The sequence below is a fragment of the Lolium perenne genome, chromosome 4 (genome assembly GCF_019359855.2).
Source record: "Lolium perenne isolate Kyuss_39 chromosome 4, Kyuss_2.0, whole genome shotgun sequence".
Taxonomy (NCBI): domain Eukaryota; kingdom Viridiplantae; phylum Streptophyta; class Magnoliopsida; order Poales; family Poaceae; genus Lolium; species Lolium perenne.
This window is the reverse complement of record NC_067247.2, coordinates 11866617-11880626: the sequence shown is the minus strand read 5'-3', so window position 1 is coordinate 11880626 and position 14010 is coordinate 11866617.

Sequence of the window (14010 nt, the reverse complement as noted above, 5' to 3'; positions counted from 1 at the left end):
CCATCTCCATCGACGCCATCGCCTCCATCATGCTCCGTGAGTAGTTCCCCCATGGACTACGGGTTCTAGCAGTAGCTAGTTGGTACTCTCTATCCCATGTATTTCAATACAATGATCTCATGAGCTGCCTTACATGATTGAGATCCATCTGATGTAATCGGTGTTGTGTTTGTTGGGATCCGATGGATGATACATTATGATTAGTCTATCTATAAAGTTTGTGAAGTTATTGTTGCTGCAATCTTGTTATGCTTAATGCTTGTCACTAGGGCCCGAGTGGCATGATCTTAGATTTAAGCTCTATAATTATTGCTTAGATTGTATCTACAAGTTGTATGCACATGTCACTGTTCGGAACCAAAGGCCCCGAAGTGACAGAAATCGGGACAACCGGAGGGGATGGCGGTGATGTGAGGATCACATGTTTTCACGGAGTGTTAATGCTTTGCTCCGGTACTCTATTAAAAGGAGTACCTTAATATCTAGTAGATTCCCTAGAGGCCCGGCTGCCACCGGCTGGTAGGACAAAAGATGTTGTACAAGTTTCTCATTGCGAGCACGTACGACTATATATGGAAAACATGCCTACATGATTAATGAATTGATGTTCTATCTTAATGCTTTGAATCCTATCAATTGCCCAACTGTAATTTGTTCACCCAACACTTGTCACTTATTGGAGAGTTACCACTAGTGTAGATCGCTGGGAACCCCGGTCCATCTCTCATCATCATATATTCGTTCTATATGTCATTGGAAGTAGTATCAACTATTTTCTGGTGCCATTGCCTCTGTGTTACTGATATTGCTACTGTGTTACTGTTACTATTGCTCTCATATTACTGTTGCTTTCACATCACCCCTATTACTAGTGCTTTTCCAGGTGCAGCTGAATTGACAACTCAGTTGTTAAGGCTTATAAGTATTCTTTACCTCCCCTTGTGTCGAATCAATAAATTTGGGTTTTACTTCCCTCGAAGACTGCCGCGATCCCCTATACTTGTGGGTTATCAAGCTTCAGGTTTTTGCTGTCTCTGGTTCTCACCCTATCTATGCTAATAACCTTCTCCTTCTTGCTGCACTTGACCTTTTGCTTTAATCATTGTAGCAACAACTTTGCTTGCTTCGTCAAGAATGCGGGAAACAGCAACATATGTATCATCATCGAAGCATGCGTCAGATGCCAACTGATTCATCTTTCTGCACAGTGAGTTGTACTTGAGTGTGTTAGTTGTTGGGACACCAAATCTGATTGTATTTGTCCCAGGTTCCGGGGCATGTGCTGTTGCTGCTGTAGACCACCTTTCAAGCATGTATCTTCCTGGTATTTGCTGCACATTGAGCTGCACCATCACCCTAATGATATGTGGGCATATTAAACCACACATTTCAAACATGTTGCAGCCACATGTGTACAATCCTTCTTCAATGTTAACTGCAACCTGATAAGTTTTCACATCAAGGTCTTGATTTGGAACAAGATCAAAACATAAGCCTTCTGCCTCTACATGGATAGGGTAAAATCTTGTAGAACTCTGCACCATTTTTTGGAACCTGTCGAAGACTTCCCTTGTGTAAAATTTCAATGTCTGTTCTTCAATGCTGTAACTGCATTTTGTTTTTGTCACAAATGTAATTAGTAAATGCTCCAGTAATAATAAAACAATGCTACAAATTTATTAGGGACAATGCATAAGTGTTGTGTAGCATGGAAGAGTCTCACCTGCCCCAAAGCTTTGCTGTCGTCGTCTCCATTGTGAAGCCCGCATTGTCTTCACGATCCAACATCAAATTCTGACACAACTCATACTGCTGCACGAAATTCCACACGGAGTCACTAGGGCGAACCAATGTCTTGAAGTATGAGTTAAGGCCTTCCGATCTTCCAGTTGTGCTTGTGAATGGGAAAAAACTTTTCCTGAAGTAAACTGGTGCCCATGTCTTTCTGCTCTTCCACATATTATTGAGGTGATTGTTCTCTGCCATGTCGAAGCTTCGCAAAGATATGCTGCCAAAGAGATTCAAATTCCTCAATAGTATCAGTTCCATATATGCATGAGTAAAATGCATCTGCAAATGGATGGCCTTCTCCCAAATTTGGACCAAGTTTTTTCCTTGCTAGGTGCAGCACATGGTAGAAGCAGCATCTGTGTACTGAATTTGGAAATACCTTGTCAATTTAAGTAGCTATAGCCTGGTCCTGGTCTGTCATTATATGATCTGGGTGCATCTGATTCATTGCGAGCATCCACCTTTCAAATACCCACTTAAATGTTTCTGTTGTTTCATCCGGTAGCAAAGCACAACCTAGGACAATCGTATGTGTGTGGTTATTTATTCCCACAATTGGAGCAAAAGGAAGATTATACTTGTTGGTGCAAAAGGTTGTGTCGAAGAAAACACAGTCCTTGTACTTGGGGTATAGTGCTCTGGTCCTTCCATCCACCAAGAATAGTCCTCTGATAGCATTGTTTGAATCCACTAGTGTGTCATAAAAGAAATTTGGACTTTCTGCTTTCCTGCGTTCAAAGTACTCAATCACCATGCTCATATCACGATGTGATACTTCCTCTCGCAGCATTGTCCTTATGTTAGACACATCTCTCTTCACGTAGCCTAGCGTCCTTGCGTCGCCACCATGCACACTTCCTAGACAACCCATTATCTGAGCGGTTGTAATGTTTTGATTATGTAGCGTCTGTAGGAATTGGAAATCTTCTTCTGGGACTTTCCTATGTGATCTGTAGTAGCGTCGCCTCCCTGCTAGCTTCACCATTGGGTGGGTGTGTTCTTGTTTAAAAACAGTGACAGACCAAAGGCCATTCCGCTTCCCAACAACCATATGTGCTTTACAGTCACATCGAAGCAAAATATTACGCTGCTTTGATTCATTCACGTCTATCTCAGATCCAGCTTGTTTGCTTCTTGAATTTTGCTCGCCAATGTTGCTCATATCGACAGAAGCTTCTTTTACTTTTGCAGCAGCTTCTTTGCTTCTCGCAGCAGCATTCTTACATTCAGCTGCTGGTTTACCAGTATGCACACACTCAAACACTCTGCTCAGAATCGTGTCCTTTGGCACTCCTCGTGCTGTGCTATACTTGGTGTTTCCAATGCGTGTGCCGAAACCAAGCTTCCACGCGTAATCATTGTATGCTTGTTTTGCTACTTCAAGGTCATCGAAAATCATCCCAACAAATGGAACCACAGGCTGTGAACAAATTTCTTCACCATCTTCTTCAGCAACATTGGAAGCACCTGCAGTTGCTATACTATTTGGTCCAGGAACAAAATTTGGTGCATCATTCCCATCATAACCTTGATCAGCACCATCATAACCTTCTGTTTGCGCTGGTTTGTTGAGGTCAAAACCTCGTAGTATGCTGTCGGCAACAAACCCCTGTCAACATAACATTAATTGTTGTTATAGTCTTCTAGCTAGAAGCAACTTTTTCTGTAGCAATATGCAGTACAAAATCCACACTACCTCTGTAGCACTTTCTTTGAATGTTGAATTTTTTTTTGAGAAGCATACATGATCAACTATATATGATGAAGAATATGTGCAACACTATGTTTGTAGCAACAATTTTATATGCAACATCGTTGTTGCATGAGCACAAATATTTCTTAATACAAAGGCCAATTCCATCACGTGTAGCAATTTTCATCAACTGGCTTCAGGGTAACTAGGTCTACAAGTTTTTTGCAGCATAGAAGCAAACTGCAGCAGCAGAACTCGTGGAGATTCAGAGAGAAGAACTCACCGATGCAGCTGGTTGGTCATCTTCGGGGTTCTGGTTGAAAAACACCGGAGGGTTGTTGAATCTTCCATGGATGGGTTGCTGCAACGGCTCTCCTGCTCTGGCGTTCGCCGTATCTACCGCAGCTCACCAGCGAGGACCCTGGTTAGATCCAGAGCTTGAAGCAACAATTGGTGGTGGGACTAGGTGGTTCTTATGGCCTGGAGGAGGGTACATCACGGATCGGAGCAAATGCACCATGGATCACGCGGCGGAGGTTGCTGCAGGGCTTGTCGCCGGCGGTTGTCGCGCGGCCGTCGCCAGTGCCGGAGAGCTTGGCGCCCGAGAGGAGAGGTTGGCGACGGGGAAGCTGATTTAGTTGTTTTGCTGCAATTCGCAAGTTTTTGCTGCCCGGCAGCAAAAGCGGGACAATGTCTAAATTCCGACCAGATCGTACGGTGGAGGTTGTTCCATCCAACGGCTGGCGACCCGGGGGCTGGGAAATCAGATCCCCCAGGGGACGCCCAGCAGTTTCCTTAAATTTTGTTGTGTTCTGAGACAAAAAAAGCTATGATCTTAATGCTTATACTTTTATCCCCCCGATCTTCCGTTCCTGGCTCCATCCCTGAGTTTTGGAATGACCTCCAAATGAAAAGCATGAAAATCACTTGATCCTCCTCATCATTTGAGGTATTGAAGAATTATGGCTTTTGGAAATGGTTATTTTGGGTGATGATATGAGATCAAGTTTTTTTAGAAAGCAAAAAAGTATGACCTGCACAAAATGTAGAGAATGAGAGGATGGTAGAAGAGAGGTCTAAAGTTGAGCTCGCAAAATGGTCTGGAGGTCATCTCTGAATTTCTCGACAGTGGTCCAAATTAATAGACACAATTTTCAGAAATTCAGTAATCAGAGAAAATAGGCTAGAGTTTTGGTGATCGTCCAAACCATGTGTGTGTGTCGATTTGAAATGATCATAGATCATTGGGTAACATTTTTTATTTTTGTTTATCAAAAAAAATTAAACTCCAGAATTTTTTAAAGACAATTGCCTAGCGTCCCTGGCCGTCCGTTGTGTCTGTGGCGAAATAACCGCGAAAGTTCCTACGATAGGGACATAACACAAAAAGTACGATGCGTCTCAGCTGTTGATTAATGATTACACAGAATAAGACCAACGCGTTATCATTTTCTGTCCCATTTAATCTAAAGCCTTGGGCCCCGAAGCCTTCCGCCTAAGCACCAAACTGGAAACGTAGATGGGCCTCACGCCCCAACATTTTTTTACAACAAGATAGTATTTCACATTTTGCCAGGCCGTCCCGACTAGAGTCTCTACAGATCCTATAATTAGCCCAGTCTAACCAGCAAGGCGAGCACACCAAAAACTTAGCCCAGTCTAACAAGCAAAGCTTCCCTCAAAAAAAAAAAAAAAAAAAGCAAAGCAGAGCACACCATAACACCAAAGCAGAGCAAGATGAAGATTCTCACGCGGAAGTTCGCCGTCGTGCTTCTTGCTTCGCACCAGCGCGCGCGGCAGCAAGAAGCATGCCGGCGACCACGCCTGCGCCCGAGGGACGGACTGAACATGATCATCATGCGCATCGCTGGATAGCGGCGACGCTGGGAGGTGGCCTCGAAGGAGGAGGGTCTGCACTCGTCCTTTTCGCCATCGCCACGAGGTAGTTCTACTACAGGCGCATGAAGCGCTCCCGGCCGCCATCTTCAGCAACATCGGCACATGGGCGGGTCTATAGATTTCGGAGACCCTAGGACGAAACGATATCAAGGCCCCTGTTCACAGTAGTGAAGTTATCGTAGGGCAGGGGGCCCTTGCCCCCCCTGTAGAACTTTTTAAAAGATATTTATTCACACTAAATTTGTAGATCAGCAGGATCTTTGATTTAGGAAGATTATAAATCCATGCTAGAGAGGGCGGTACCAGGAGTACTACTAATTTTACAGAACGAAATTTCGTTGAGATAAGAGGATTTGGAAGAAGCCCAAAGTTGGACCAAAACGTGATTCCTGCTGACTACGAAAATTCAGAGTTTGGCGGTTAGAGCTGATGATTTCATAATTTTGTGCAGGTCGATAGGAAGCTGGAAAAGAGATGATTCCTTCTTCTAGAAAAGAGGGTACTACCGAGTTTATAAATAAATTTACGACAGATCAAATGGTTGAGATATGGGGAAGGGGCCGGAGGCTGAAAGAGACGTTTTCGGTGATCTACAAAGATCATTGCAGCAGTCTTCCCCGATATATAAAGGCTCAATGTTTTGCGATTTCACTCAGATCCGTAGGATGCTTGGATTTGGCTGATTCTTTTTCCTACCTGAAGAGGGCACATCCAAGATTATTGCAAGAAATTTTGCAAGAAATTAATTTGTAGAGATCTGAGGGAAGGGGATGGGTCGAATTCAATGGGTTAAATAGGCCCGCAGTTCATTTTCTCTAAGTAAGAAATTGTCATTTTGAGTTAGCTAGTGTTAAACTTAGTTGTAAATGTTTAGGGCCTTGTGTGAGTCTTTAAGTGTTGACTTGGTTGACCTCAGACCGACAAATACTAATTGGTTGATATTAGCCAAGGCCCAATATCATATATAAGGGGACACTTAGAGGAAAAGAACCAAGGGAATGTAGTGATCTTAGAAAATAAGACAATATGGTTATATCAAATTAGGAGACTTTTCAAGAAGAGAGATCGGAAATGCATATCTCTGCAAGAGTTTTGGAATGACCAACAAATGACAAGCATGAGAATCACTTGATCCTCCTCATCATTTGAGGTATTGAAGAATTATGGCTTTTGGAAATGGTTATCTTGGGTGATGATATGAGGTCAAGTTTTTTTAGAAAGCAAAAAAAGTGTGACCTGCACAAAATGTAGAGAATGAGAGGGTGGTAGAAGAGAGGTCTAAAGTTGAGCTCGCAAAATGGTCTGGAGGTCATCTCTGAATTTCTGGACAGTGGTCCAAATTAATAGACACAATTTTCAGAAATTCAGTAATCAGAGAAAATAGGCTAGAGTTTTGGTGATCGTCCAAACCATGTGTGTGTATCGATTTGAAATGATCATAGATCATTGGGCAACATTTTTTTATTTTTCTTTATCAAAAAAATTAAACTCCAGATTTTTTTTAAAGATAATTGCCTAGTGTCCCTGGCCGTACGTTGTGTCTGTGGCGAAATAACCGCGAAAGTTCCTACCATAGGGACATAACACAAAGAGTATGACGCGTCTCAGCTGTTGATTAATGATTACATAGAATAAGACCAACGCGTTATCATTTTCTGTCCCATTTAATCTAAAGCCTTGGGCCCCGAAGCCTTCCGCCTAAGCACCAAACTGGAAACGTAGATGGGCCTCACGCCCCAACATTTTTTTTACAACGAGATAGTATTTCACAGTTTGCCGGGCCGTCCGGACTAGAGTCTCTACAACTCCTATAATTAGCCCAGTCTAACTAGCACACCAAAAACTTAGCCCAGTCTAACAAGCAAAGCAGAGCACACCATGACACCAAAGCAGAGCAAGATGAAGATTCTCACGCGGAAGTTCGCCACCGTGCTTCTTGCTTCGCACCAGTGCGCGCGGCAGCAAGAAGCATGCCGGCGGCCACGCCTGCGCCTGGGGGACGGACTGAACATGATCATCATGCGCATTGCTGGAGAGCGGCGGCGCTGGGAGGTGGCCTCGAAGGAGGAGGGTCCATCCTCGTCCTTTTCGCCGTCGCCACGGGGTACTTCTACTGTAGGCGCATGAAGCGCTCCTGGCCGCCATCTTCAGCAACATCGGCACAGGGCCGGGTCCATAGATTTCGAAGGCCCTAGGGCGAAACGATATCAAGGGCCCCTGTTCACACTAGTGAAGTTATCGTAGGGCAGGGGGGCCTTGCCCCCCTACTGTAGAAGTTTTTAAAAGATATTTTTTCATACTAAATTTGTATATATTACTTAAAGTTTAAGCATGAATGGTCGTCTGGCCTCTTAACAATCTCCATCACACACGTTAAAAAGTATTAGTATTGGGCAAGAGAAATATTGGAGTAATGCAATAACAAACTAAATAATATTTACATTTGAAAGATTCATGGTCTTCAAAATCCTGAAGAAGACGTTTGAAAATGTTTATTTCTATTGATCGAGCAAACAATGTCATGATTCTTATTTATACCAATAGCTATTTATGTACAAGTATATATATATAGGATAAATATAATATATATATCTTTAAAATTAATTATAAAAAATTATGAGGGTCAGTGTTGTTCTGGACATTTGGGAAGGCTAAAGAGAAATCGTATCTTCGGAAAAAAATTAAATATTTTTTGGTAAAAGAAGTTGGAGTGGAGGCACGATAAGCTGCATATTTTATAAAATTATTCTAACTGATAAATCCTAAAGCATAAATATTAAAATAAATGTTTGGTAAGAGGCACGGTAAACACTACAGCCTAAGGCTTTTTTTATTCTGAGAATCACACTACAGACTAAATACAAGTATAAATATACTATCAAGTATGTAAAAAATACTGGGCCAGGGCACTCACTCCTGAAGGCCCTGGGCGAGCGCCCCTTTGCCCTGCCCTATGCGCCAGCCTTGCATTGGCAGCTGCTGCCTCGACGTCCACTGCTCTGCCGCCCTCCGAGATCATTGACCTGCCGCCCTTCGAGTCTTCAGCAACATCGGTAGCTGCTGCCTCGACGTCCACTGCTCTGCCGCCCTCCGAGATCACCGACCTGTCGCCCGCCGACTCGTCAGCACCATCGGTAGCTGCTGCCTCGACGTCCACTGCTCTGCTGCCCTCCGAGATCATCGAATTGCCACCCTTCGAGTCTTCAGCACCATCCGCAGCTGCTGCCTCGACGTCCACTGCTCTGCCGCCCTCCCAGATCACCGACTTGCTGTTGGAGATATGCCCAAAGAGGCAATAATAAAGTGGTTAATATATATGTTTGTGTTTATGATAAATGTTTGCATACCATGCTATAATTGTATTAACCGAAACATTGATACATGTGTGTTATGTAAACAACAAGGAGTCCCTAGTAACCCTCTTGTATAACTAGCTTGTTGATTAATAGATGATCATGGTTTCGTGATCATGGACATTGGATGTTATTAATAACAAGGTTATGTCATTAGATGAATGATATAATGGACACACACCCAAATAAGCATAGTATAAGATCACGTCATTGAGTAGGGGTTTGAGCTCTTACACACCTCGGAGACCTCCAGTTTCTTCCTTCTCTGCTATTAAGTTTTTCCAGCCGGCCGGTGGAGATGAGACGGATTTTGACTCTATAGAATAATCTTATGGTGTATACATACATAGATATCGTTGTTGTACTTGCATGTTCTGGTGCTTGTGTTGAATGTACCTGATGAGGAATTAACCAGTGGTCTGTTTTGATTTCAGATGAAGAGGAGGAAGAGAAGATCATTCCAACCACCAAGAAAAATGGTCTGCTGCCTCCAGGCCCCTAAACTTCTGCTGGAAAAGTTTATTTTATCCGATAAGGAAGTATTTTGCAGTTTTAGCAAGGGTTGGACAATGAATAGACTGTTTTTGCATCTGGGAATAATTTGATCATGAAATGACTGGGATTTTTTGCCCATTTGTCACAACCACATACTTATGTTTGATTCTTGACAGGGCTGATATATATATCGTTGATGCTATGATGGCTGGGAAGGACGTGGGTGGCAGGTAACAAGATGATGGTCCCAGTTAAGGTTTCTCCGGTAAGCGCTCGCTTCTCCGCCTCTTCTTCCTCTCCCCGTTGTTCTGTGATGATCTCGACTGATGACCTGGCCTATGAACCATGGTTTTGATCTGTTAAGGTTTGTATGTAGCTGGGATTTGGTCACCTAGCTACTTGTTTGTGCTGTGCAATGTTAAATTAGCTTCCTTTTTTGTGTTGGTTACCATCGAGCTGTTGCTTATAAGATGTACTATTGTTATAGTTAGTTAGTCCTCTGGATGGTTTGACTAGGAGGAGTATGTCATGGAGTGCTTTCATTAATTGTTTTATTTAGGCTTTGATTTTAAGATGGTAACAATTTAATAATGCTCTTCTTGTGCTATTATGACTAAATAATACCCCATTAGGCGGCAATTTCTGCTTCACCTTGTTGCTCTAATTTTGCTCTGATTTCTTGTGATATGCTTATAATGCTATGGATATGGGACTATTGTGTCATGTGTTTATGACTTTGTTATGTATTCTTTCATGGCTGATGGGTGCTGGCATGCATCACTGAGCTATGTCCTTGTCTTAGTTGTCATTTTGTTCCTTATTTGGCATCTTTTCTATTTTAGGCTGTTGCCTCCTAGGCTGTGTGGGGTGGCGGAGGCCAAGGAGACCTGCTGCAAGTGGCAAATGGTCTCCTACAGTAGCAGGTTTGTCTATACCTTGTGCCCTTGATGCATTTTGTATGTGCTATACTGGTGTATCTTGCAATATCTGTAGCAGAGCAAGGATTTTGTGAATTGCGGGTCTAATTGTACCTTGTAAGGTTGGTAGCTAGCTTGACGCCTAGTCATTGTTCATATTTGAAGCTTCTGTTTTTTAGCTTAGGTGTTCATCGAGTTGTTACTTATTAGCTAGCCCTCTTCTTATAATGAATCCTCTTGATGGTTATGGTTATGCCTTATTTTCCTTACTTTCTTTATTTTGGCTTAAGAATATGATGATACCAACTGAATATTGCTCCTTTTGTGTCATGAGTGAAATGGTATCCCATAAGGCGGCAATTTATGGTTTGCTTTGTGGCTCTAATTATGTAATGTCATTCTCTATTTTCTAATGATATTCTTATCCTCTACTATTGATATGTGACTATTGTGTGATATGTTTGTGACTTTGTTTTGTATTCTTTCATGGCTGCTAGCATGCATGCCTGTGCTATTTCTTTGTTTTAATTGTCAAATAATTTCCTTATTTGGCCTCTTCCTGTTTCAGGCTGTTGGCGCAAAGGCTGATGCAGTTTATGGGCGGATGGGGGTACACATCGGTGAGTGGGCAGGTGGAGCGGCCTACTTGTGATTAGTGCGGCCGCTCCCTTTGGATGCACAGTTTTTAACCGCTATCATAGGTATGTCCACCGACCTGGGGTTCATGAGGTTTTCTTTGGATGGTCCGGGAAAATCATCGGTGGCTGGTTGTCTTTGTTCAACTCCTTACGAGTGGCCTTGCTTTGATTCAGCAAATATGCCTCGGTGGTACAGTGAACAAGAGTGTATTTGGGCAGATACTATTTGACCAGATTCACTTATTCAAATCTTTCTGAGTTTTTTCTGTGTAAAACAACCAAAATAAGGGTTGGTTTCAATTTAGCACACTACCTATTACTACATGTTCCTTATTTCTAACTGAACAAACAAAAGAGGACATCTCCAAACAGGGGTAAATACACTTAAGGATATATTCTTGATAGCAAAGAGTATTGTGATCATCTTTGTTCATAAATACTCCATTTGCCTACAAATTTGAGAAGGATATGTAGAAGAACAAGAAACTGAACCCTATGATTTTTATACCATTTTCCTCCTTGTAGTAATGTCCAGTAACCTGTTCATGAATGGCGTATTTACTGCGCACATTTAATGTTGTATCTTCCTTAAGACTGATTTGGTGGCCTAAAAGGGATGGTGTGATCGTGTGAGTTACATTATCAATGTTGCTACCTATCATTTGCTTTGTCTCTGGGCTGTTGTTTCCTAAATCTGCATGCTTGAAAAGTTGCTAATTGTTGCTTTTTGGACAACTATTGGCTGGTTGTTGCTTATTGTCGCCTCTGGACGAGTACTGCCGTTTTGTTGCTTATTGTTGACTTTGGTTGATCAGTACCTGCTCTTAACATTTGAGGTCACTGTATTTTACTACTACTCTCACAAGATTACCAGTACTCATTTCTGTGTGATTTTCAGGTAAAGAAGGGAAGAAATTAAGACTGGAAGTTTACTGGTTTTGGATTCTTACTTTGGAACTCAAGGTGGCTGGGATGGTGAGGATGGGTGGCATTTGGTCTAGGAACTACGACTTGCTCCACTCAGATGACGCTGAGGACAAGAACACGACTATGCCTCGTAGGTACTTCCTGCTGTCTTTCTAGTTGGTGCGCAAAAGGTGTGAGCTACTTTGGCATCACAACCGTTATGCAGTTTACAGGCTAAAATCAACTCATTGGCTGTTCTTTTACACTGCACATGTCCATCAGCACGTTTATGTTGATGCTGTCACTTGTGTTCAGTCTAAACATTTGAGTTCTGTCTAGCTTACTAGTACTCTCACAAGGTTACTAGTACTCATTTGTGTTTGTGGTTTTCAGGTAAAGAAGAGGAGGAATCAGCATCGGAAGAGCTCGCCAGTCCGCGGCGCGCACGCTGCACTCCGTGGGTACATCCTGCTGTATGGCCCCTTCCTGGCATACTTTTCTAGGAAGCTAGCAGTAGGCTTCTCACTGATACCGGGGAGGTACATGGCTTCCTCATACTTGTTGTATCAGCTTTCGGCTTGTTTGTCACGCCTTGTGCTTGGTCATGATATGTGCTGAACTACTGGAGACTTAAACGTGATGTGCATCTATTAGGGGTATGCATAATAGCAGGGCATGCACACAATGCTGGCTAGGAAGCAGCCGGCCAGCCAGAAAACCTGTTATGAAGCTGAAATATCATGCATAATGACTTGTGTGTTTTGGTGGTACTGATGCTCATTAGTTTTTGAAATAAGTTGGGATTTGGGTGTTAAATAAAAACCCATGTTTTCTGTATGTCAGTGTTGGCTGCAATGGCATCTTTAATCTACCTAGGCACACCAAAATAGAATGACCTTGTAATCGTTTTCGAGTCGTTTGACTCAAAAAACTGAACTAGTTGAGCTTAATTGTGACTAGTCGAATGAGTTGCTTGACTCATCCAATGAGTCAAGTCGAGAAATTGAGTCGACCTTGCAGTTGCGAATCATTGACTAGTCGCGACTAGTCAGGCGACTCGAAATCCATGGCTGAGGTACATGGATAGCCAGCAGCAGGTATACCATGTATTTAATTGCTTCAAGATTGTTGTTGATTTTTGATGTCAAAATGTGATTAAATGCCTTATGATGTCTAATGCATCTTATTCGTATGTTGAGATGCCAGTTTTTATTGTTTGGAAGCATGATTAGCTCAACGTTTTGTGCATGTATTTATACATGAGACCATGATCAATACGGCTTCTTTGCTCTTTCTGTGTTTCTCTTCTCTTTCTAGAACTGCTATGTTTTTAGATTTGTCAAGGTTTTACATGCTTGTGATGCTTGCTATATTTTCAGTCTTTTTTGATACGGAGAATGATAACTAAGTGCTCAAGAGTGCCCTCTGTGCACTGTAAGTTGCCGGAAGATCAACAGTCCAAGCCTAAAATACCCGATTTTTTGTCCCAGTTCTTCTGCTGTAGAAACTCCAGTCCGTTTTTTTTTAAGGTTCTTTCTTTGTATTGACAAGGTACTACTGTCTCTATGTCCAGATTCCAGAGTAAACAGAGAGCACATAACTTACATTACTCCAGGGCTTAAAGTTTACTCCTTTTGATGCTGGGACAGGAAGATGTTAATCTCATGAAAGGACTGAATTTTGACGCCTACCGGTTTTCAGTTTCATGGTCCAGAATATTCCCAGGTATAAGGAATTTCACTGACTTGTAGCATGCTTATATAACAACGATGTTTATCTGACGGAACACAAGCTGTCGTTGCTGCCTCTAATTCGTCTTTGGTTTATGTAGACGGTGAAGGGAAAGTTAACGAAGAAGGTGTAGCGTACTACTCGTACAACAATCTGATAGACAACTTTCTTCACAAAGGTAGCTACGTCTCTACTATTTCAAATTCTCTGGAACTTCAACGGGAACCTGAATACACTAATATCTGGACATTCCCGTGATAACTAAGCAGGTATTACTCCTTATGTCAATCTTCACCACTATGATCTTCCTCTTGCACTTGAGAAGAAGTACCGAGGCTGGCTAAATGCAAAGACATTGTAAGTCAAACTTACTACTGTGTTTGATTTACATCCTTATTCAGAGTCATTCTAGACCTGTTGTTTGGAATTAGAAGCATACAAGATAAAAAAAAAAGGTTTAGAGAAAATACTAGTTACTCTGAATTCCCTATTATAAGTTTTAAGGGACTTCGAAAATTGAAAGATGAGGATTATGAACAAACAAACTCTTTAGGCTGGTGCCAACGCAGGCTGGAGCGGCGGCGGTA